Consider the following 25,138-nt stretch of genomic DNA (forward strand, 5'->3'; position numbering starts at 1 on the left):
AGAGTCATTACACCAGCACCTAGTAGACACAATGGGTACAAAAAGTCGGGGTGAACTCGTATGAAGCCCATTTCCTTACACAAATCATTAGATTTCTGGAGCTGGTTCCTAGAAAGGCGTGGATGAGTTGAGGCAGAGTCAGACTCATGTCAAGCCCTGGCCAGACAAGTCACTGGTCCGGCCGTAGGAATCCAGAGGATTACGACTGTCTGAAAATGTCTTGCTTTTATTATTGCTGAGGGCTCTTCAGCTGAAATTTAACCCACTGAAAGTTGTGCAAACCAGATATTCCAACTTTTATCCCATATTTGTATGAAACGTGTGTTCCCTGTGTAAGTAAATATTTAAGGGCAGTTGTAATGTATGGAGGCAAGCTATGTAGGCTCTGGATTAGAAATGACACATCTTGCCTTGCATGACCTCCACCTCTTCTCTTTCCTATCCATCCTAGATCCAATCTTAACCTCACCCGATCAATTAAAACCTTCCATCTCAAGCTCACGTATCCCCACCTAAATTGAACCTCACCTTAAAACCCCCACTCTGCCTTACTCGCCTTACCTCAACAACACCCTCACCTCAACAGCAATCTCATCTCACCCACAACCCTCTACCTGAAGCTCACCTCCATTGCCTTCTCACCACCACCCAAGACACCTCGATCTTACCACTCGTCAATCCAGTGTATTCTTAAGGATTTTGGGGCCCCGGTCAAAAAATATATTGGAGGCCCTTGGACAGAACATCGTTGAGTTTCTTTTACCCATTATCTGCTATTTGAAGCCCCATATTACCATACAATATTTAATTATATATTGAAAGTTGAGATAGAGGAAGAGACATAACTGCTTTCCAGGGGTCCCCTTAAAAGGTGGTACCATGTGCATTTGCCCACTTTCTCCACATCTTGAAACGTCACTGTCTGAATCCATTCACTTCTCAAAATCCCTTTACCACTTCTCACCACTGTATCACCTTTCTGCTACTTACCTCAAGCTCACATCAACCTCACTTCAAACCATCACAATTCATTGCATCCCAAACTCAGCCTCATTCCTCCTTGCCTCATTCCAACTACACAAGCTCCTCACCTCATCCTCACAGCCTTCTGACTCCAACCTCACCTTTCTCTCAACATCTCCCATATCCTAATCTCACCCCAACCGTCATTCACCTCACCTCAGTTTCACCCCTCCTCAAAACTCATTTTATTATTAATGTCTGTTCATATGTCAAATTCAGGCAACTGTGTTTTAGGCGTTTGCCATTATCTATGAATTTGATGTTCCTTTTGCCTGTTTTACTATTTAAAAATATTTTCATGGTTAGCATCACAAGATAGCCCCCATTATGACATATACAATTCTGGTTGTTATGATTTATAGGGATTAATCAGAAGGTGTTAATCAGCAACATTTATGGTAGAACCTTATTGCACAGTCTCTGAAACAAAAGTTGCAACTGGTCTACGTCTGTTCACTTGTGAGTATCACCCGTAAGGAGGCTGGTGAAATTGAAGACAATATATTGCAGTCCACACACTGTTAATATCAATGCAAAAGCTAAGCATAGGTGGGCTTTCACAAATGTACTTAGTTTTTGTCTTGTCTCAATGTTAGATGGCATTGTTGGACCTGGCCCTTTTTCGCAGGGTCACCCCTAAATGTTTTAGCCTTTTCCTCCCACTTTCTGCTGAATTCGTTTTTGTTGGCTTTGTGACTCTGTCTCTCTACCACTGCTAACCAGTACTGAAGTGCTTGTGCTCTTTCCCTAAAACATGATACACTTGGCTTACACCCTACTGGCATATTTAATTTTCTTATAAGTCTCTAGTAAAGTGGCACTACATTTGCCCAGGGCCTGTAAACTAAATGCTAATAGTGGGCCTGCAGCATTGATTGCGCCGACAACTTAAGTAGCCCTTTAAACATGTCTCAAGCCTGCCATTGCTGGGCCAGTGTGTGCAGTTTTAAACTGCCATTTCGGCCTGGCAAAATAAAACTTTTGCCAGTTCTAATCCTTCCTTTTTTATACATATAACTCACCCCTAGAGTAGACTCTGGAAAGCCCTGATGGCAGGGTGCAGTGTATTTAAAAGGTAGGACATATACTTATTAAGCTTTACGTGTCTTGTTAACGAAAAACTCTTAAATTCGCTTTTCACTACTGCAAAGCATACCTCTCCTATAGAATAACTGTGGAGTTGCCTTATTACATTTTATAAGTGTAATTTCTAAATGGGAAGAGATCACTGGTTCATGTTTGGAGAACATGCAAAGTGCGCATGACTGTTTGGCCGGCCCAAGTTGGCCGGCCAAACATTCATGCGCACTTGGAAGTGGGCAAACCACTCCTGCCCCTGCTCCTGTGTAATCAGAGCAGCCCCGCCTGCAAAGTTGCAGCATAAGGAAAACATAAAATGATAACAACATTGAGTTATTATCATTTAATGTTTCCTTTATTTCAAAGCAGTGGGGCGGCACACCTCCGCCTTAGCAGAGGAGCGCCACTAGTCTGGAGCCAGGGCAGGGAAAGCAGTGCAGGGCATCTGTGCACTTCAGAGCATGCCCCTAGAAGCATCTTGGCACTTCAAAGGCACACCTGTGTATGAAAGAGGGACCTCAGACACCACCACTTCAGCACACTTCTGGACCTGTGGATACTCTGCCAGAAAGAAGGACTGCTGTGCTGCTAAAAAGGACTGCCACTCTGAAGTAGCTGTTGTCCTGCTGATCTGCTGCCTGCAACCCATCTTGAACCCAGGACCTCACAGTGCCTCAAATGACTAGTCTGCTGGCCTCCTGATCTGAGCCTCAAGGACATAAAAGGCTCCCCAACAGCTGCCAGACCTGCATTCAGCGAGTCCCTAATCCCTGAGTGGTGCCCCTCAGGTTCCTGGACCCTTGGTGTGGCTCAGTGGGCTCTTAAATCAAGCTTTTGGGCTTGGTGTGAGAGTGAAGGGCACCGCTCATGCCAGAACTGCGCACTTCCATTGAAAATCAACATGAGCCACCACCAGGCCATCTCTTCACACAGAAAGTATCAATTGCCAAGGAGGAACATGAACGCCAGGCTCAAGTCCGCCCGTCCGCGATGCCCAACCTGCTGCTCACCCCCTCCCCGACCACCTGCCAGCGATGTTCTCTTTGTTGCCCCCAACCCTCTTCAACGTAAATGGGAGTCTTGGCACAAAACTTGAGACTGTAAAACTTTAGTGAGACTAATCTGAGACTGTATCTGACCATTGAAGTCAGCCTGAACTTTTGACTTTGACCCGTTCTAGCGCAACCAGATAGCCCCGGTTGACACTTTATGCAGTTAAGCACTATATTGCAGTTTATTCTTTCAAAATTCATAACTCTGACTGTATTATTATTATTTTTGTGGTTTGGGTCTTGTTTTATTTATTAAATTAAGCTCTATTTTTCTAACCTGGTTTGGGATACTTTTTTGTAGTGTTTTTACTGTTTTATTGTTTGAAGTGTTGCACAAATACTTTACACATTGCCTCTAAATTAAGTCTGACTGCTCTGTGCCCCCTCCTTTACCGGCCCAATATACAACCTCTAATCAATGTGTTTTCCTGGTTCAGATTGAAAGCAGTAGGCTTCGTGCAGAAACCTGCTGTGTGCAGTCAATTCACTGAGCTAGCTCATTGGTGTTTGCGTGCTCTTCAGCACAGATGACACGGTGTAATGTACACTGGTGTTTGTTAGAGAGGCCGGCATTTGTGTGCACCGTGTGTAATAGCAGTAGTAGGCTGATACTCCTTACGCTTCAGTAACATCAAAGATGATGTAGAAGTAAGACCAGCAGAACACATCCTGTTGTAATGTATAAAACTATTAAACCTATTTTTCTATGTTTTGCTTAATTCTGGGATTCGGCTTGTTTCCTTATGCTCCTTATACGTCAGGTAGCTCAGTCGAGTTCAAGGGAGGTAACCAATGTGCCCAGGATCACATAGTTTGACTGAATGAGAAGCCAATATTAGACCGCAAGTCTCTAGTTTTCCCAGTCAACAATGTAAGTACTTGACGCATTTACTGCACCACACAACTCTCAATAGCAAATAAAATAAAAGTGGCATTTCAAAGCCATTATGGATGGATCAAATACGTGAAGGCCTCAGTTCATGAAGAAAGGTGTCCCGGGTGAGTTAAAGACATCAACTGAACCCAAACTCTAAGTACAAGATACAGACTGGCCGTGGATGGTTTTTGTGCCTAAAATGTGGAACGCAACCATATCTTTAGGAACGATCGTCAATGTTCTGTTACACTGGAGTAAATATTTTTACATCTGTAACATAACTTTCTTTGCCGTCAATACCAGCTAAAAAACAAGCACTGGCGTTGCCAATAGGTCTCGCAGTAGGAAAGTTGGAGCTATTACAATTGCAAATAACAATGTCTTTTATTTTTGTTTTCATTTTAAAAACATAAAGGGCTTTGTCATTTACAAAACCAATAGCTCCAACTTTCCATTTTGCGAGACCTATTGGCAACGCCAGTGCTTGTTTTTCTAAGATTTCAGCGCCTGCATAGCTGGATCAGACAGCTCTTGGTAATGTTTTGTGGTTTTGCCTAAATTCACCCAGTGATTTTGGAAGAAATTGATTGGTGCTTCAATTTTTAAAAACTACTGTCAGGCTTAAATATAGTTGTGGTTAATAAAGAGCCTTGGGTGTATAGGTCAACCCGTTTCTGTAATGCCTTTTCTAGGAATTTTCTTCATAAATGTATTGGTGGTTTTTAAAATTGTTTTTTATATTTGTTTTTAGGTATCTCTTAAAGAACATTTTCAGGTCGGCTTTGTAACTGATGTGTGTATATATAATGATTTGATGCACTTTTATATTTTTTTATCTCTAAAGCCGAATAAAGTTTATATTGATTGATTGGTGCGGGAAAGCATATAACTATTGCAGAATGTGTGTGAAATCACCTATATAGTGCTTGCCGCAGAACCATCTTTGGTGAGCTGAATTCAGGGCAGCCACTGGTCCCGAGGAGCCTCTTCTCTCCAGCCGGTCCTCGGTTTATGACAAAAGGGTAAAGGTAGAAACACCGGCCGGAGTGCACAGGGCTGTGTGCCTTTATAGCTGGGCGAGGCGCGGGAGCTCCCGTGTCCTGCAGCACCTGGGCCTCGGTCAGTGGCTGCGGCTAAACTCGCTCCACCGGGCAGACCCCACGCTTGCAGCGCTGGGCTTTCCTTTGACATATTAGTTTCCTGGGGGGAGTTTTAGACCTCGTTTGTTTCCGTAGACACGGTTGTACGAACTCGCATTATAATAACTTTATAAAGAAAGCATTGAGTGTTGTGGCAGATCTACGCCGTGCACACCGTTTACGTTTTTATGCTGCTCTGGCAAAAAAGAATCCGCTGATGCCTTGGTAATCTGGTGCCGTAAACAGCCCTCGAGGTAAAAAGTCGGGTTGGCACAAAATCAAAGAAGTGAAGCAAAACCAGGGCGCTATTTGTTTAAGGGTGTGGGAAGTTTTTACTCAATCCTGTGAAGCTTCCTTAAAAATGACGCAACCTTTCTGAGGCTGGTAAGTGATAAATTGCTGAAAATAAGAATCTTAAATAGCAGGGTTTGTGGGATAAAAACAAACCGAAGCAAGCATTTAGTGGGAAAATGCATTTTGTTGCAAAATATTCTTCTGCGAGCAAGGTTATGCAAACTTCGCACAACGTTGTAACTTTAACGATGTGCAAAGTTTGTAGACTGTGGGGCAACGTAAGTATTGCCCGGCCCTGGATTGTGACGAAGCGAAGGCAAAGTACAGGCTGCAGGCTTGGTGACAGTTTTATACGTCATATTGTTACTGTGCACGCGAAGTTGCCACTTCATCTGATGCGAGCCATAACGTGTAGGTTGGAAGTCTTTTTTATGTCACTTATTTTTTCATATTATTAATTAAATGCAATGGCTGCCATGGATACTGTCCTAAGCTAGCAGAGCAGACGCCTTTAACGAATGTGCTTCAGATGCCTGTGTAATCAGTATATTATACGTCATATTGTTACTGTGCACCCAAAGTTGCCACTTCATCTGATGCGAGCCATAACGTGTAGGTTGGAAGTCTTTGTTATGTCACTTGTTTTTTCATATTATTAATTAAATGCAATGGCTGCCATGGATACTGTCCTAAGCTAGCAGAGCAGATTAGGTGGAGAGCGAAAGCTAGAGAAGGAGGCAAGAAGCTGCCAAATGTGGGCCGGGAAACTGAAAGTACGGCCGGCCAGCGGCCAGCCATGAATAATTAGGGGAGGAGAAGCCGCCACCACATCATGTGGAAAAGTGACGAAATTGATATACATAAGCAGCGTTCATTTGCCCTTTCCCATTCCCTTCCCTGTATGTTAACCACACCACTCCGCCAGTAAAAGCCCGTGCCCACATGTACCTGATAGCCATTTTAGACACCATGGCCTTTTGCCCACTCATCAGAATCCCCGGCTTCCCTCCTGCGCGTGTTTGAACCCCCCCCCTCACATCCATAGACCATGCAACCCTCTCCCTCTGCGCGACCCTGCTACGAAAAGCAATCCTCTTGCTTGACCCACGCAAAGTCCCCCCATTTCCTCTTGAAAAAGCATCCCTCGCCTCAGCTGACATAACCCCCCCCCCCAGCTGTATCTGACTGCCCCCGTTCTCTCATGTACAGGTCACAAGATCTCTCGCTCTCTGTGCGACTCTGTCCCCGTGCGCACCCTGGCTCTCCCCTCCTCCCTCACATGGGCAAGTCATAAGCCTCCTTCTTCTGCAAGACCCTGTCCTTGGGAGTCACGGCCGCACCTGACCAGCACCTCCTTTCCTTTCATGAATAACCCCTCTGTTAGTGAACCCTCCCTCCGCGATGGACTGTCCACACATGTCCGAGGCCATCGCCTAAGCCGGAAGATACTGTTTATTGCCCCTTATTGTATGGAGTCACTCCTCTTCAAAGAACCCACTATTGATCCTGGCTTCCCCACCCCTTGGGATACGATCAGGCGCACATATCCTAATAATCAGCGGAACACTCAGCTGCGTCATTGCCCCTTCTCTTATCGACAGTTCAAGGGTCTCTATTGTAAACATATGTGGGGTAGGATTGACACAAGGATTATGGGGATGTCTTTTCTTTGTGTCACAATGTCCTGATTGTAATGCCAAGTGTTTTGTAAGGTATAAAAGACGATGTCTCAGCTCACTTGTTAGAGCACCTCCCGAAAGACACTGTGTTTCGTGTCCGAAATGACAGGCTCTCCTCATGAGTAATAAATCCTGTTCTTGTGATTCCTGCTTCCAGCGCCCGTCTCTTTATTTGGTAACTACTCAGAATGGGAACTAAGAGGCGACTTGCGCCAGCAGCCCGGGCATCGATAGGAATTTGGGCTCACTTTCTACAATTGGCGTCCCAACGCGGGGTCCATCAGTGACATAAGGTCCAGTAAGAGAGATCCAGGCGAAGAGGTGAACATCTAAATGATCGGAGTATACCTGCCTTGAGAGGGCCCTCGTCCGGCTGCCGATCGAATGAACTTCACCGACTCTGAACGGACCTCTCTCGAGTGACCTACTGTCCTGACTGGAATCCCACAGGAATGCTGCATGGAGTAAGAGAACGATCGGGCGCTGGAGGAGGAAGACGAAGAACTGTTCGTATGGTCCGGTCCGGGTAAGAATAAGTAGGGCGTTTTACGCCTGATTGGTAGGATGGTTTTATCCATCTGATTGTTTGATTGATTGTATTGAAATCGGTATTTGGATACTGATATTGTTTGGTTATTGGTTCATTTAGCTTTGGATGCTACTTGAAATATTGGTTCTCTTCTTGAGAACGAGACATTCTCTGTTTGCAAACAGCGGCGAATAGGAACGTTCGTCTCTCTTTGCAGATAGAGAAGGGTAGGTAATGCAGACTTTTGTCCCCGTTGTAATCCGTCATGCCTACCTTTCTCCCCACTGATTGTTTGATATCGATTAATAATCGATTGTTGCTCTTTGAGATCTTCCCTGTCCACAAACAGAGACGAATAGAAATATTCTGTCTCCCTTTGCAGATAGCGAAGGGCAGGTAATGCAGACGTTTGTCCCCGTTGTAATCCGTCATGCCTGTTTTTCTCCCCACTGATTGATTGATTGACTGGACATTGTTGTCCAAGGAATTGTTTGTTTGAGGTATTTTCTGTTTGCAAACAACGTGGAATAGAAATATTCTGACTAGTCTTTGCAAGCAGTAAAGGGTAGGTTATGCCCCTTTATGATTCGTCAGTCCTACCCACTCCCCACTGATTGACTATTATTTGGGGGTAGCTCACCTGGTCCGTCCAGGAGGCTACCCTAATGGAGGACACATGCCCCCACTTGTTGGCCATTTATTGGAAGTAACCCATCTGGTCCGTTCAGGAGGCTACCCTAGTAAGTGGAGGTACATCATTTGGTCCGTCCAGGATGATACCCTAACGAAGGGATATGTGTTCCCCTCTGATTGATAATCTAGTTCCACCCCGGACCATTTATTGGAGGTAACTCATCTGGTCCGTCCAGGAGTACCCCTAGTGAAAGGACATATAAAAATGAAGTGGAAGGAGGAGCCAAGATGGCCGACAGGACGGACGTGTAGGCTCCCAGCTCCGCGAGCCTCCTACTCTCGCATCGATATCCTGCCACTGATCCTGAATTATTGATGCGGCGCCACGACCGCATGCACGCGCTGGTCACAACCGCGTTCCTCCGAGGCTTTTATCAGCCGTGTGGACGGAGATACTGTCGTGTGAGCCATTTGCCAGCACATCCCCGGGACCCAGCTCTGATGGCCGCCGAGGGATGCCGATGAACCGGGCGGACGAACACTGGAAGCGCCGCTGCTTGCAGCAGGGGTACCGCCGGCGGGGAGAGACGGTGAGGTCATTTCTGCACCCTTGGCTCCCCGGACCTGGTGCGGTGGGCACGGGCGGGACGAGACCCCTACCCCCCCTCGTACTGTAGTGCGGTGTACCTGGAGGGCTGACTCGGCTCAGGCGACCGGGACCGCCTGCGTCGGGAGCAGCCTCTGAACCAGCGGCGAGGGGTCGTTTACAGATTGTTCTTTTGCCCTGCGAGCCGCTCCCCTGCCGGCGCCCCTGCCTGATGAGTCCCGATTTTTGATCGCCTCTCTCTCCCATTGTCACCGGATTGCCGAAGCAAAGATGGCGGTCTCTGAGGAAGGAGAGAGGGCTGCTTCTCTGTCGCCTGGACATACTGTCTCGCCCGCCCTAACTCACTCCTGTGAACCGGGGATACGGACCCAACAGCCGTCTTGTGTGGGATTACAGCGGGCCCCCACCTATATGGATATCCTGGTAGCCATCACGGATCTCAGAACTACGTGTCGGCAAGTCACTAAGGATTTGTGCCGCAAAATGGCCGAGGCGATTCTAGCGCCGGGACACCGGTGGCGCTCTGGCTCTTTGCTGCCTACCATTGTCTTTGGCCCGGATACTATGTTGCAGCAGGCACCTACTTTGTCGCCGGTGATTACTGACAACAGTGCTGTTGGCTTGCCCATCGACGTGGATGTTGCTACAATGTCTCTCTCCACTCCGCACTTCGAGGCTCGGCCTCCACCATCATTGCTCCTGCATGGAAACCGGGGACGCTCATCTTCCTCCCTTTTGCACCTTTCCCGTCGAGAGCGGCCATTTTGCTCCTTTGTTCTGTTGGACGGGTATCCGCTGGAATGGCCATGCCTGGAGAAGTCTCGTCGATCGGGCCAGGGTTGATGGGGCCCTTCATCTCGGCTAGTTTGATCGGCTGGCGGTGACCTGGACTGTCTATCGTTTCGATATGGTGACTGATTTGCAATTGCAGCCTCTTTCCCAGTTGAACCTGTGTCTATCCTGTATAGCTGTGCTCTTTGATGATGGGAGGGGGGTTCTGTCTGGGTCCAGGGCCTAAAGGGTGAATATTAACGACTAGCCTCGACGTGTGCCCGCTACTATGTCGTGTTTGGGGTGATTAATGACACAATGCTTATCCGTGTGGGCTGCACAGGGATTGAAACTGCTCCTGTAAATGTTGTGTGCACACATCGTGTATTGTTTTCTTCCATCGCGCGCTCTGGCCAGGGCTGAAGGCCTCTGTTTTGTATATCGGGACTGACGAGCTAATGGGACTCGGATTGGAACTTTTTCTGCTACGCTTTGGATTGTGCGCACCGTAATGACCCACCCCGTCTCTATCGTAATTAAGACTGCTATTGTTTTACTATCTCACGGAGTGGGGAGAGACTGCACAGCGGGTATGTCCGGGAAGACTAATGTTAGGCCCTCCATTGACTTTCTAGTATATGCATGTTGTTTCTTGTTTTCAGGGGGGCGAGCTATCTCCAGGAACTCCATTCGGGGACGTACCCGGGATTAGGCCAGGGCTAAATCGCTCTTCCTTGTTATTGGTGTATGAGATGTTGATCTGGGACTACCACTGTCTGAGCATGATATTGCCTTTTGTTTGATTTACTCCTAGATTTTGATTTGATTTCCCCACCTGCAGTTTCGATTGCCACTACTGTTTTGCATCTGATACTCTCGGGGAGGGGATGCTTATAGGGCCGGGGGGGACCGGAGATATGTTGAATTTGGCTCCTCCCTCTTCTTCCGGGAGTTGGGGAGTGGGATGTTCTTTCTCACTCTCTCTATTCTCTTTCCCACTTGGGGGTTCTCTTGGGGCGACAGGCATGCCTATTGGGGGGGGGTGGGCCGTGGCCTTCCGCTGGTATGCAGGGTGGGGGGATGGGTTGTGCTTTATGTTCTCTCTTTGTTTCTATGGCCCTCTTTCTCTTTTTCTTTTCTTCTTCTTCTTCTTCTTCTATGTTTCTTCTCCTCTTTGGGGTCGGGGTTCAGTGTTCTTCGAATGATTATAGCTATCCTGGTCATTTAGTAGCCTCTACTCTCCTTGTAGTGTTATAATTCGTACTCGACAAAATCATAAAATTAAACCTTTCTCTATCCTCATACTATCGCTCGCTACTCCACAGTACACTTTTTGCTTATAGTTGGCTTTAACAGCGTTCTGTCCGAATGGCTTCCTTTTTATCCTTCTCTTGTATGTCATAGCGGCCGGCCCTGCGGGGTTGTAGGCAGACGCTGTGTATTGTGCATTTCATAAATAAAGGTTTTAAAAAAAAAAAAAAAAAAAAAAAAAAAAAAAAATGAAGTGATCACCGTACCCTACTAACGGAAAACTTTAGCTCGAAACACGCTAAGGAAAGGAAGGAAAAATAAAAGAAATCGGGCTAAGTCAGTAACCCCCTGATGAGCTTTCGACTTCACTAAAAATAAGAAACATTAGAAACAGTTCGTAATAAGAAATCTAAAATGGCGAAAAGTTTGACAGCAAAAATAGCCACGAGGTAGCTAGGCTCCGCTGCCTATTCCTGCTCCCAACATGTCTGCCTCATTGTCTGCCACGCCCAAATAACGGTAACATGAAATAGATACAAATCAATAAAACACCTACCCCCATTCCGGAAGCTCCCGAAGTGCTGTAGGTCCGCGGTTACGCCCATCCGGAAGGCGAGGCCTCAGCGTGTGCAGAGCAGGGCCTGGCTGGCCGCCATCGGAGGGGGAGGCTGCAGGGCGGACGGCCCGAGGAATCATGGAGGTCTCTCCTTTTCCCCTCTTCTGCTGCCCTGCAGGCCACGGGGGAGGGGGCTGTCTTGCCTCAGCCACCGACCACCCCCCCCCCCTCTCTTGCCTGATCCGGCCATCATCGAAGACCGGAGCCAAGGCGAGGTCGTCAGCGTTTTTCAATTATGTCTTGGACAACCCTTGAGAGTTTCAGGTTGTCCCGCCACCAGCGACAACCCCTGAAAGTTGCAGGTTGTCCCGCCACATGAAGGGGGGGGGATGTCTTGCCTCAGCCGCCGACCCCCCCCCCCCATCTTCATCAGCCGGCACGGCCAATACCGAAGTGCTGGAGCCGAGGAACGGCGCAGGGTCGCTGGAAGGGGGAGGCGGCGCGAACGAGCCTCCCCCACCTCCCTCCAGGTGGAGGCTTCCAGCGACACCCCAACGCTCCTGCTTAAAGAGGGTCCACATCGAAAAGCGTTTTTTTGCCCGGGACGGGCGCACGTCCCGTGCCTTCTCTCCTCAACTTTGAAGATTCTATGAGAGCCGGGGGGGGGCCCCCCCGACCCCTCCGCATGGGCGCCCCCGTCCCCCTCACTGGGAACTGCGACATCGGCGCACTCCTGCCGACACCAGCCTCAGTTTGGAAATGGCTAAAATACAGCAAAGGTACAGACTTGTTCAGTTCCGGTGGAGCGCCAGAATGACCCGGTAGGAAAAATTGTTACCGCCCTCCCCACTCTTTGACTGATGGTCCATATTGCTAGACTGTTACCACATTGCGAAAAACTTTTTGAAACCACCAACGGAAGGTTCTGGTCCTACTACGAGTCAGTAGAGGCAATCTGACTATACTGGGACTTGCCTGACCTCGCCCAAAATGGCGCCGATACGAAATGAGACTTTAAAAATACTTGTTGCACCATGGTTGCTCAGCCTTTGATGCCCCAAGATATGTATGCAGTTTTTGGACAATGAAAAGTAGATAAGATGGATATTGAGTATGTGCTTGGAACAGAAAGCGATATAAGATGGATATTGATTATGTGCTGGGACGATGAACTGATTTAGAGTGGGTACTAATTATGTGTTGGAAGAAATGAATTTGTATGAAATAGGCACTGATTGGGCATTTGAACAATGAATTGATATCCGTTAGGTATTGAGTAAATAGTAGGATAATGAGATGATATTATTGAACGCTTGACACGCATTATACTTGCCGCTTAAGAAAGTTCGATATGATTTTCATTGCACTGCTGCACTTTATGAAATAAATGGCCACCGATTTCGCTCCTCATGCCCAGTTCCAGTCTGCTCCGTAGCCGGCCCACTGGGTTGTAGGCCCGTATTTGTGCGCCAACCTTTTCATTAAAGTTTCTTGAACACGCAAAAATCATCGTAGCGTTCGTATTTATGTATGTTATTGAAATGTATGGCTACTGTCACCGACATAAAATACGTGCAGTATGGCTAAGGTTGAAGGTTAAAGGGGCCCGGTGCTTAGCAACTACATTCTGAGTCATAGACAGCCGGAAAAGTGTTTCAGACGCCCTTAAAACGATACCGAAGAAATGCCCCCTGACCACCACCCTTGCACATGACCTAAAAAGCCACGATCAGGTGATTCATGTAGATACGCAGACCATCAACGATTACCTATCTAACACTGCTGGTCCCTCTGGGCTTAAACGCCAAGATGGTAGAGAATGCACCCCGTGGAGATAGGTCGAGTATGTGGTAGGTAAAAACATTTTCGGGTCTATGCAAGTTGATGTATTTTGGATGTTGCCCCCACCCCCTTCCTTCTCCTCCCTCCTGCAGGTCGCGTTGGAACGTCGGCTGAAGTATGGAAGAGCGATGATCAAACGACCGACGATACGGGAAGGAAGAGATTTGAGCATAGTACTTATGCTAGACTTAGATATGACTGTTCCTCCTTAGAACATAGCGACTGGGAGGATGGACTGACATAGAATCTCGACGGGTACTGTATGACGAAAATTGACTCGAAATTAGCACGTTAAATAATGCAACCATGACGTTTAACTAGATAGGGAAAGGACAAGGAAAAGTCCTGAGGTAAGGGTTACCCAGGCACCACCCGTCTGGGAAGTTAGAAACGTTGTTGATGTTCGAAATGTACCACCTCCTTCTCACCCTCTTATAGATATAACGAAGCTGCCTGACTGTTCTCCTGATCAATACCCTCTGTTGCCTCAGCCTGGAGAACCTCCAACCAAAGGAAGACACTCAAAAGTGGTTTAAGATCCACCTATGGGCAATAGCCCGACCAGGTTAATTTCTGACCGGCTGAACGAGGTGTAAGTATTGGCAATTGGGAGCGCTCGCAAAAATAGCAAACGAGAAGAAAAGGAGGAAAGGTAAAAAGAGCTCAGCCCATGGATAAATAGGATATTAAAAATGCGCAGCATGCGCAAGGAGATTTTTGTCTGGCCAACAACTGTTCTATGTTTTGTCGTGAATCTTTCTTTTTGTGTAAAACACGTACTGTTCTCCTCCCAACCCTTGTTTGAGTCTGTGTATGTGTAGTGTAGGGATTTATGTCTTCCCTCTGTTTTGTGTTTTCGTGTTACCTGACCCTGCTGTTCTGTGTTGTGAGCGCACTAAATGATCTATTTTCGTACACGTCTCTCTCTCTCTCTCTCTCTCTACATGTCATACGTGTACTGAATAGCTCGTTTAGGTTGCGGATGACTCTCGCTATCTACGAGAGTCCCCCTGTTCCATCTTCCTTTTTGATAAAATTGTGCCCCGCTGGCACCAGTCTGATTGGATACTTATCGAACACGAAGGTGTTCGGCGAAATTGACAGAAAATACAATGATTGTAATTTGCCATATTACTACCTCTCCTTTCTGCAAAATGAATGAACTCGAATTGGCCAAGAAAGAAAGGACAGGTGAGACGACTAAGGTCCCCTAATCTGGCCCTCTTAAAAGGGGAACTATATGTCAATGGCACCCTATTTTTGTTATTGTTAGAAACAAGCGCCAATGTCTAGATTGACCCCCAATGCCCAGATTGCCCCACCCCCTTTGCACCCAAGCGCGAATGCCCGAGGCGTCCCCGCCCCACTTGATTGACCCCAGCTGCTGTCCCCGATATATATAATGGCCATGAGTACCTGTCGCCCCTCGAGAGAAACTTGTTTAATCCTGTCTCACGATGATTGCACCCTCGCTCTGTTTCAAAGAGTTGGCCGGCTCTAAAAAGGGAAATGTAAGACTGCTAAGGCTCGGGTTGGAAGGACGAGTCTCCCCTGAATGTTTATTTTTGATGAAATGCACAAGTGATAGGAATCTGACCTCTGTCCATATGTATCATGAATGAACGCCGACTAGACTTGGTACAAGCACAGTAGAAATACCCACATACTTACTTCACGATAATAGACTTCTGACTATGACCAATGAGCATGACCCCCAGGTGCTAGGATTGCGAGTGGAATTCAAATGTTAAAAATCTCTTCTCCTGCCAGTTCTCTAAAACTTGTTTTTACCCATTCCAAGATATACGATCATCGGAGGAGAAGGGTCGGACGTGGCGCACAGCCTGGCTGGAGATCATGAGACACATGCGACCTCGACCAAAGGTGGAGCCGCAGCACAACAGGATGCGGGACGAGGCAGCACTCTCCAATGTGGTAAACGAAAGGATGAAAGGCTGTCCTGAAGCCCTCTGTCCGCCTACCCACGTGTGCCTGAAGCCTCCGTCCCCCTTTTCAAGCCCGGTTGATGGGCCTGCCCGCTTGTTATCCATTGCTCCCTTGGTCCCTTTGATGTGTCCCAGGAAATCCGACCCCACTCCGCTCTCTCTCTCTCCCATCGACTACTGAACCGTACCCCCTTTTCCACGTGACTCTTTGTCGAAAGGAAGAACAGCATTTAGGTGGAAATGGGGTTGCGCCACAGGAATATAGGTGCCGAGCATAAGGCGCCACTAAAAGGATTGGTTAGGGAACAGGACTGTGGTCTAACAGCAGAGGACTGACCCTGCAACGCGTAAGGTTGGATCCGAGCTGGACCTTTAGCTCCACCGCCGGTGCTCAACAGCGCCAACGAAAGGACACGGACTAGAGCCTACCAGTGATGGCTCACTGCTAAAAAGACACTGTGACGAAGAGATCTTATTTGGACTGAATTCCTCCCTCAATTGCTTGGTCAAAATGTTCATTGGTCACCCTTTTGAGAAAGTCGGAAGCATTTATGCTATGAAGTTCGTTTGCAGATGCAATTTCTTATGTGCTGCATTCTGCCAATCACACCAACTGTTCATGATTGCACGCAATATGTTAGTATTGACAAATGCCGTTTTTCGTCAACCACACATGTTTATATGTACGTCCATTTACTGGAAGGAATAGGGAAAATGAACTTTGTTATGTAAAAAGCGGCGACTGTGGAAAAGTGACGAAATTGATATACATAAGCAGCGTTCATTTGCCCTTTCCCATTCCCTTCCCTGTATGTTAACCACACCACTCCGCCAGTAAAAGCCTGTGCCCACATGTACCTGATAGCCATTTTAGACACCATGGCCTTTTGCCCACTCATCAGAATCCCCGGCTTCCCTCCTGCGCGTGTTTGAACCCCCCCCCTCACATCCATAGACCATGCAACCCTCTCCCTCTGCGCGACCCTGCTACGAAAAGCAATCCTCTTGCTTGACCCACGCAAAGTCCCCCCATTTCCTCTTGAAAAAGCATCCCTCGCCTCAGCTGACATAACGCCCCCCCCCAGCTGTATCTGACTGCCCCCGTTCTCTCATGTACAGGTCACAAGATCTCTCTCTCTCTGTGCGACTCTGTCCCCGTGCGCACCCTGGCTCTCCCCTCCTCCCTCACATGGGCAAGTCATAAGCCTCCTTCTTCTGCAAGACCCTGTCCTTGGGAGTCACGGCCGCACCTGACCAGCACCTCCTTTCCTTTCATGAATAACCCCTCTGTTAGTGAACCCTCCCCCCGCGATGGACTGTCCACACATGTCCGAGGCCATCGCCTAAGCCGGAAGATACTGTTTATTGCCCCTTATTGTATGGAGTCACTCCTCTTCAAAGAACCCACTATTGATCCTGGCTTCCCCACCCCTTGGGATACGATCAGGCGCACATATCCTAATAATCAGCGGAACACTCAGCTGCGTCATTGCCCCTTCTCTTATCGACAGTTCAAGGGTCTCTATTGTAAACAAATGTGGGGTAGGATTGACACGAGGATTATGGGGATGTCTTTTCTTTGTGTCACAATGTCCTGATTGTAATGCCAAGTGTTTTGTAAGGTATAAAAGACGATGTCTCAGCTCACTTGTTAGAGCACCTCCCGAAAGACACTGTGTTTCGTGTCCGAAATGACAGGCTCTCCTCATGAGTAATAAATCCTGTTCTTGTGATTCCTGCTTCCAGCGCCCGTCTCTTTATTTGGTAACTACTCAGAATGGGAACTAAGAGGCGACTTGCGCCAGCAGCCCGGGCATCGATAGTAATTTGGGCTCACTTTCTACAATCAAAGGGAGAAGCCCTTTGATGTGGTGGCGGCCATGAAAAAAATGCAATTAGGAGGGAGGGAGGGAGGCTGATGCGCTTGCTTGTTTGGTCACGTGATTCACGTGAACTCAAAGAAAACCGCACGAACGAAACCCTTGGTTTCACGAAGATTTTGATCACTTGAATTCTCGCTCCGCTCAATGCGCTTGCGCGCATTGATAGGTCGCGAGACCTAAACACATTTGGGAATACTCTGGCGTATTACTTATGCTGGAAGGGCATTCTAAAGTTACAATTTGTGTCCAATAGATTAATGTTGCCTTCCTGTATCATAACAATCCTTTCTGCCATATGCATCAAATTCATAAAGTCTTGCTTTTTTCAGCCAATAATTTTTCAGCCCTTCCAGCAAGCATAGGGCCTTGCTTAGAGTTTGGCAGACAGGGCACTTTGAGGGGGCTATGGCAGGAAACTCTTGTTGTACCCCAACAAACTCTCAGCAGCACATATTAACCTTATATTCTTCAACTGGTTTGTCAATCTCTGCTCACCTTAAGAGAGCTGGCGAGAGTCCATGCTGGCCGATACTTATCCAGATTGGGAGTCCGAAAACTGGTATAGAGAGGACAGGAATAGGTATGGAGCATGTAAAAAGCTTTTTTCTAGTCATCTCCCGAGATGAAGGGGCAACGTCTTCTCCACCCAATGTGGGCACACAAAAGCAACAAACGCTCAGTCTTACCAGAAGCAGAAGTGTAGATACGTGCAGAAAGAGGAATTGTTTTTTAAAAATATTTTTAGGGACACTGAAAAGACAATTTGCGACCAAACTTGCTAAGAAATCTTTCTTTTATACAGTGTCATCTTAAGGATTTTGGGGTCCTGCGCAAGACATATTTTGTGGGCCCTTGTATAGAACACATTTGAATTTCATTACCCATTTCCTGCTAATTCAAGTACGTGTGATGCCAAATGATACTAAATTATATGTTAACTTTAACAGAGTCACACAAAAACAGTTGAAATATGTCTTGCTTAGGACCCCAGAACTCCTTAAGATAACAGGGTCAATGGTAGCGATAGGCAGAGTGGTCTAGATAGAGTATTAGGCTATTGCAGTGCTTAATTTGAGCCAGTGCTTTCCGATGCTCGGCACACACACATAATTGTCAACACTGGCAATCATGACAGTCTGCCACATGGCGGCGCTGTTTTTCTAAATTAGCGACGAGCCAAACAACAGTTCCCAATTAATTCAATATACATTAAATGACTAAAACCTGCAGCCACCGAGGCAATGGGTGGTGCCAGTGAAAGTAACCTCCTAAAAGGGTCCTGTCACTTATGTTGTTTACAAATTAAACGCTGGACTAGACATATCAAATAGAGAGAACGTTCTCTTTCCCAGGAGGCCTCTTGGAAGGTGGGGGCCCTTGGAAAGTGCCCGCTTTGCTTATGCCTTGCAACATCTCTGCTTTTACGTGATCATAGGAATTCCATCATGGTGCCTTATCATATGGAATGAGTTATGCCTGTTTTCAGCTAAAAGGCCTACTGCAAACGTGTGGGCTTGTAACTTTGACCTTATCTTGAAAACTATTGTACTGTTCTCAAGAAAAGAAGTTCATTAAATCTGGTGGCACCGTACTTTCCATCACCAAGACAGTTATCCATGACGAACTTGGGCAGTGAAACGCCTCTGGAAAGTCAGATAGGCACACCGCAACAAGTCATACATTGAAAAAGTGAAAACTGCACAATCGTAGGATTAGGTAAATTGGCCCAAGAAACCAAATATACATATTTTAAGAGGAAATTACACAAGTGTTTCTGAAATTTACACGAATATACAAAATGTTGTAACTTCCCCACATGCATACACATCCTTTATTACATTGAATTGTTTCTCATAGCTCTGTTATCCAGCACCAAAGAGTGCCTGCTAGCACCTGGTGTGCCAGGTAGGCTGGCAGTGTAACTATACTGAGAGAGGAAAGAGAATGATTGTGCTGACTAGGGGCCATGATAGATACCCAAGAAGCCCTTTTACCATCCAGCTGGATGCTACAGGAAACAGCGAGCAATGCTGTCAATATGCAGAATGGAGACATCCACATCGCAAGGTGGGTCTTCCGAGTACATGGCAGGCTCAGCTGTAGTTTTCTCCCTCATGGGCAAGGTCCCTTTGATGTGTCTCTAGATGTGGGTACTCGAGGCCTGTGCCTAGGATGGTGAATCAGGTCTCGCGCGTGCCCGAGACGACATGAGAGCAGTCCTGGCAGTAGTTCCCATATATCATCGCAATGCAAGTGACCAGGCGATTGCGATGTCACTATAGATGCAGCGAAGGCCTGGCGTGTTGTGAGAATCGTGCACCTTGCGCTCACATTGAAGGACATTACTTTACTTCTGTAGCTTATTCAACCAGTTAAGAAGGAGGTCAAATAAATACCTTATTCTGCACTAAAATACAAAAAAATCAGTCTTTGATCTACGTTCGTGAACAGATACACTTCTTGATTGAAAAGGCCCCTAGCCACTCCCAATGCTGACCTTGTGTCCGAGCGGCATTAGTAGAAACTATCCCTCCCCAGCATTTCAGGGAATATATATGTATTAGGTCGCTCCTGTTAGATTGGGGTGGACCTGCCTGTTTAGTAGTAAATACTCTATTTATGTACAATAACCACACATATTTTCTATACCAGTGACAGTAGAAGCCCGTTATGTCTACCTACATTGAAAAGATCATAGAGGGGCTGCTTTTGTTAGGCTTTCCACTAGCCCTGTTATCATTAATCGTTTAAATGTATGTTCATTTTAGATTTTTTGTTTTTAAGCATGACTTGGAAACTGTTTCAGTTTTTACAAAGAGTTCTCTGTGAAGTATGGGTGTTGAAACTGGCACAAAAGGCTGCAGGAGAATGATTGAGACCGTTTTACTAAGGAATGGGGATATAAACATCCCTGGAAATAATTTGGATGACTTAAGAGGACTCATTGTTAAAAGAAACAGCTGATGGAAATAAGTGATGCTTCTTTGCTATGTTGATAGATGGGAAAATGAAGGGATGTACCACAAACCAGACAGGAAAAGAAAAAGCTGAGTAAAAGATGAAAGCCCAAAACACGTTGAAAGAGTTAAAATACAGATGTTAAAGGAATAGCATATACTTGGTAGGACCAGACGAGAGGAGACACCCCATGAAACACAGCAATTCCACCTTTTGTTCCATAGCAAAGAGGTAATTGAGAACAAAGATTTCATGCTCCTTATGACCACCATCCAGGCTATATCGAGAAATTCCACTGATTCTTTGGACTTAAAAAAAGATGTTTAAGCATTGCAAATCCACATGTTCACAGTGGGGATGGGCCTCATTACCTTCTCTCAGCATCGACCATTATGTATAGGTTCAGAAACACTTCAATAAAAGGCAGAAGCTTCGATAATTCTGGACCTTCATGGCACATGTCTTATCCTATATATTATATATTTCTATATATGATCCACCATTTCTCCAGTTCAGAAAGACCTTTTAGATGGAACGTGGATCCATGTAATCCAGAAGTGGCAGCAGGACAAAAACAGATGTTAAGGCCAATGGGGGCGGGGAAGTATTAATGTATCATTTGAAGTGCAGTTTACATCCCGCAATGATCTCTGGGCGTTATGCACCTTTTTATGGACTCTGAAGAGGTGACATAATGTCTGGAGACACTGGGATCAAAATGGAAATTTACTTTTATTACAATGATCGGAAACAGAGTGCAGAATAGACAAGTTATGATGACCATGATAGTAACTAATAATGATGTGTTTGCATTAACCAGTAATTTCAACTACAGCTAGCTGGATGGTAGTTTATTGGTTGTGTCCCTATGAAAATGACCCGAACGTACACTGGGATACCAGTATCAAAATACATGAAAATCAGATGTAATTTACATAACATGTTAAATACGTCGGGTTGAGCTCCACCATCTTATTACAAGAGTCTGCCTTTGGTTCATAATATTTGGTTCATAATATCATGTTTAAAATGAGATAACATGTAGTTTCCATCATTGTTGCAAGCTTTTGTTTGGCTTCCATAAAGCTTATGTCCGGGCACTCAATCTCTTGTACTACATGTTGCAGTAGGTGTGGTTTTCCAATTACTTTTACTGGTCAAGTCACTGAGTTCAATGATAAATAAAGCTTTTAATAAGGGACACAAAGACATAGGGTAGCGCAGCAAGATTCCTTGTGGTGGTGCCCAACGCCAAAACCTCATAAAGGAGGTCCTCAGTTGTCAGTACGTGTGGGCATAACCTGCACAATTCAGGGTATCGTAATCACGCTGCATTACCAAACATTACATGAGATTAAGAGTACTTTTGCATTCAGTGCTATTATCTTCCCCTCCTCCCATCTAAAATGGATACAAGGTTGCATTTTGCGCCAAGAAATAGCCTTAAATGCAACAGGACATAAATAAATAAATAAATAAATAAATAAATAAATAAATAAATAAAAATAACGATTTGCATCTTCTATGTGTGTTGCACAATGCAGCACACATGGGAGTTACAAATTATCATAAGTGATTGTTTATGTGCAGAAAGGGACACCTTCCTTCACATAAACAATGATTACCTCAACGCAGGCACCCTTGCACTATGGTGGAAGGCGGCCTGCATTGGCGCTTAGCAGCTGAATTTTGCATCAGCGCTAGGGAAAACAAAGGGGTGCGTCGTATCATTGTAAATACGGCGCATCCCTACATTTTCTGAATGGCGAAGGGCAACATTAGCAATTTTAGCTTAATGCCCCACTCCGCCAGTATATTGTAAATATGCCCCTAAATGTGCACTTGGGATAAGATTTTCCCCCAACTTATTCCCAGCATTTAGCGTTAGTTTCAGTGGTGGCTGCCTCTGTACGGGGTGGTGGGGTGGGGGCGGCAGAGGAGGGAAAGCGTGATATAAAAATAAAAAATTAACTTACCTTCCTTCTTCACTGCTGCCACATGTCTCTCCTCAGTCCTCGCAGAGCACCGGAAACACCCAGTCTCACAGACTCTCCCAGCCAATCACAACACTGCAAAAGCAGTGTCATGATTGGTCTGTGCAGCCGAAATGGCTGCTCAGGGAGTAACTGGGAGGCTGGGCATGTTCTCCACTGGGCTCTGCAACACAGCCCAGTGGAGAACATGCCAAAGGCGCATGATGGTTTGGATGGCCCCAGAGAACCGACCAAGCCATCATGTGCACTTAGGGTGGGAATGCAAACCGCTCCTACTCCCTCTAACAGTGGTGAGCCTAGCCCCGTCCCACTCGACCTGGCTGGAGTCGGAGTCCCGCAAAGAAAAATAAAATGATAATAACTTCTTGTTATCATCGTTTTAATTTTCTTTTGCACTGCACTGCTCAACGAGCAATGGGGCAACGCACCTCCACCTTAGCGGAGGAGCCGCCACTGGTTAGTTTCGTAGCAAAAAATGCACCCTTGTATCCAATGGAGCAGCATCCCGACCTCACTAAATGTGCTCTCACTGTAGGATTTTTTACCCACAAATTACTTTTAATCACGCAAATGGGCGTAATCGCATTATTATCGGTAATTCTGCATCAAAGAGTAACATGGAATTACCAAAATTACTCCAATTACTTGGGAAATTTGTTAGTTGGTGACAGTCTAGGCAAACAGGTCTTTTTCAAAGACATGCCAGTTCCATATTAAGGTGCGGAATATGCTGCAGACATCTGGTGCATGAGGGGCACTGATAATATTTCTAAAATCCAGGAAGAGACAAGGTTACAACAGTCTTTCTGCGGACCCAAGATTATATAAGTGATTTTGGGAAATACAGACTGCCTATATAGATGCACCCCCAGCTGCGAAGAATTGTATCGGGATCTAACTGAGTGGTCCAGTATGGAGCCAATCATGAATGAGTAAACAGTGTCTATGGGTGGTACAAGACCACTGTACGAAGAACGGCCAGTATTTCTGAACTCCAAAACTACTGCATATGCAAGGAGAAAACTGTTTGGGTCACTGAGGCCTTTTCAATGGTATCATACCCGCGCGAGACGATGATGTTGCTGGATTCAATAAAGATCAGGGAGCTGAAGGTTAGCAGTGTGAGTGTCATGAATTATGAAAAGCCCCTTCTAGTTTGAAGGAAAGAAGTGATATCTGTGGAGCATCAGGAATCATGCGTTATTGACATACTGTGATGATAGACGTGGCTCTCAATGTTCCACAGTCATTGCAACCCATAAGTTGAGCAAGTTGTGAATTGTGAAACACTATTTTGAGCTTGAAGAATGTAGGCTAAAATATCAGTATGAAAATTAGCACACATTTTAAGTCTATGAGCACACGTGACAATCCAGGACAAACCGCGTAATAATCAACAATCCCCGCACATTCTCCACTTCGTGCATTCAAAATATTTGGCTCGAACCGGGTCACAATTTTCTCTTCTAAAAAAAAAATCCATTATACTACAAAAGTAGTCCCTCAGTCCTAACAAAATGTTTAAAAGATTAAACATTTTGAGGTATTGCCTTTAAAACAAATGTTACATATTAAACTACTGGGCATGAGAGACAAGAAGCCAAGCGAAAGCAGTTCGATCATGCTTGACCAGTAGTGCTGCATGACCTTGAACTGAAATTTACAAATAATGTGAGTCACATGCATGATTACACTGGACAACTGGGAGAAAACCTGATTATTGACACTATGGTCAGTTATATCACATACTGGACAAGACCACTCCTAAAATGTTTTATAATATTCAAACACTGCAAGGACAGGAATGTATTTTCGAGCCAAAATAGTTTTTCAAAAACTTAATGGACTGAGCAAGGATGTTTAGGATCTACAAAATCACATGTTCACAATATTATTATTCAGCCCCTTAAGGTGGTACAAAAACAGAGGCTATGGCGATTCTCCGATTAAAACCTAGGTCCCACATGACCCCTCATCTCAAGGCCTTACACTGGCTCCCGATGAGGGAGCAGATACAATTCAAGGCCTTGGTAACTTTTTTTAAAGCCCTCTGTGGTAAGGGTGCCGGTTACCTCAGGAGGCGTGTTCGCCACTACGCACCTACAAGAGTACTTAGATCATCCTCTGCTGACTTTGCATGTGTCCCTAAGGTACGCCTGGTACGCAGAGGCGGTAAATCCTTTAGCCTCCTGGATGCTCAAACATGGAACAAATTTCTGGTGGCTCTGAGAGCTTCCACGGATTTGACTAACTTCAAGAAACTGATGAAACATGGTTTTTTTAAGAGCTAAGTCATCCTCAGGGCAGTCATGTGCGAACCTACTAGCCCCGGGACACTTCTGTTAGAGTAGCTGTGCGCTTTATAAATACCTGTGATTCATTCATCCATTCATTATTATTATTGGTTTTGTAGAGCGACTAACTATCCCAAATGGGGTTTCCCAGCCATAGGCAAACAACAGGGCTAGAACGAGATTTAAAAGAGCCAGGGCTTTAGAAGTCAGTAAGATTTGCACACTCTCAGAGACTCAGGTAGAGGATTCCACAATTTAGGACCCTGTAAGAGAAGAACGTCCCTCTCAGTCTGACCCGTCTGAATCTGGGAGCGGTAGAAATATTCAGGTGACTGAAACGAAGGGGTCGTCTGGGGCAGTAGGGAGACACCACGGATTTGTATAGAGTGGGCCCTCAATGGGCATAGCCTTGTGCATATAGCAGAAGGCTTTAAATTGGACTTGCTTCTCAATGGGGAGCCAATGGAAGTCACTGAGAAGATTAGAGATCGGAGAGTGTTTACTAAAATGAAATAGTAATCGTGACGCCACATCCAGAACTACTTGAAGGAGTCTGAGAGAAGCCGTAGAAGAGCCTCAAGTACAGAATATTCCCATAATCCAGTCCATACGAAAACAGTAAATGTACGTTCCAGCATATTTGTTTTCATGTAGAACACATTTTCAAATCTGAAAAAATCTCATTCACAAACACCTTGAAAAGGTGGTACCTCTGGAGCTTTATCATAAT

The 25,138-nt window shown here is 45.9% G+C and overlaps 1 protein-coding gene across 1 annotated transcript in view; it reads right to left on the reverse strand.

The window, feature by feature from the left end:
* The window catches only part of LOC147751046 (uncharacterized), a 417,403-nt gene that overhangs the window by 242,029 nt on the left and 150,236 nt on the right, over positions 1 to 25,138 (reverse strand). The window lies entirely within an intron of this gene.

This window comes from Lissotriton vulgaris, chromosome 1_1, assembly GCF_964263255.1.
Source record: "Lissotriton vulgaris chromosome 1_1, aLisVul1.2, whole genome shotgun sequence".
Classification (NCBI taxonomy): Eukaryota; Metazoa; Chordata; class Amphibia; order Caudata; family Salamandridae; genus Lissotriton; species Lissotriton vulgaris.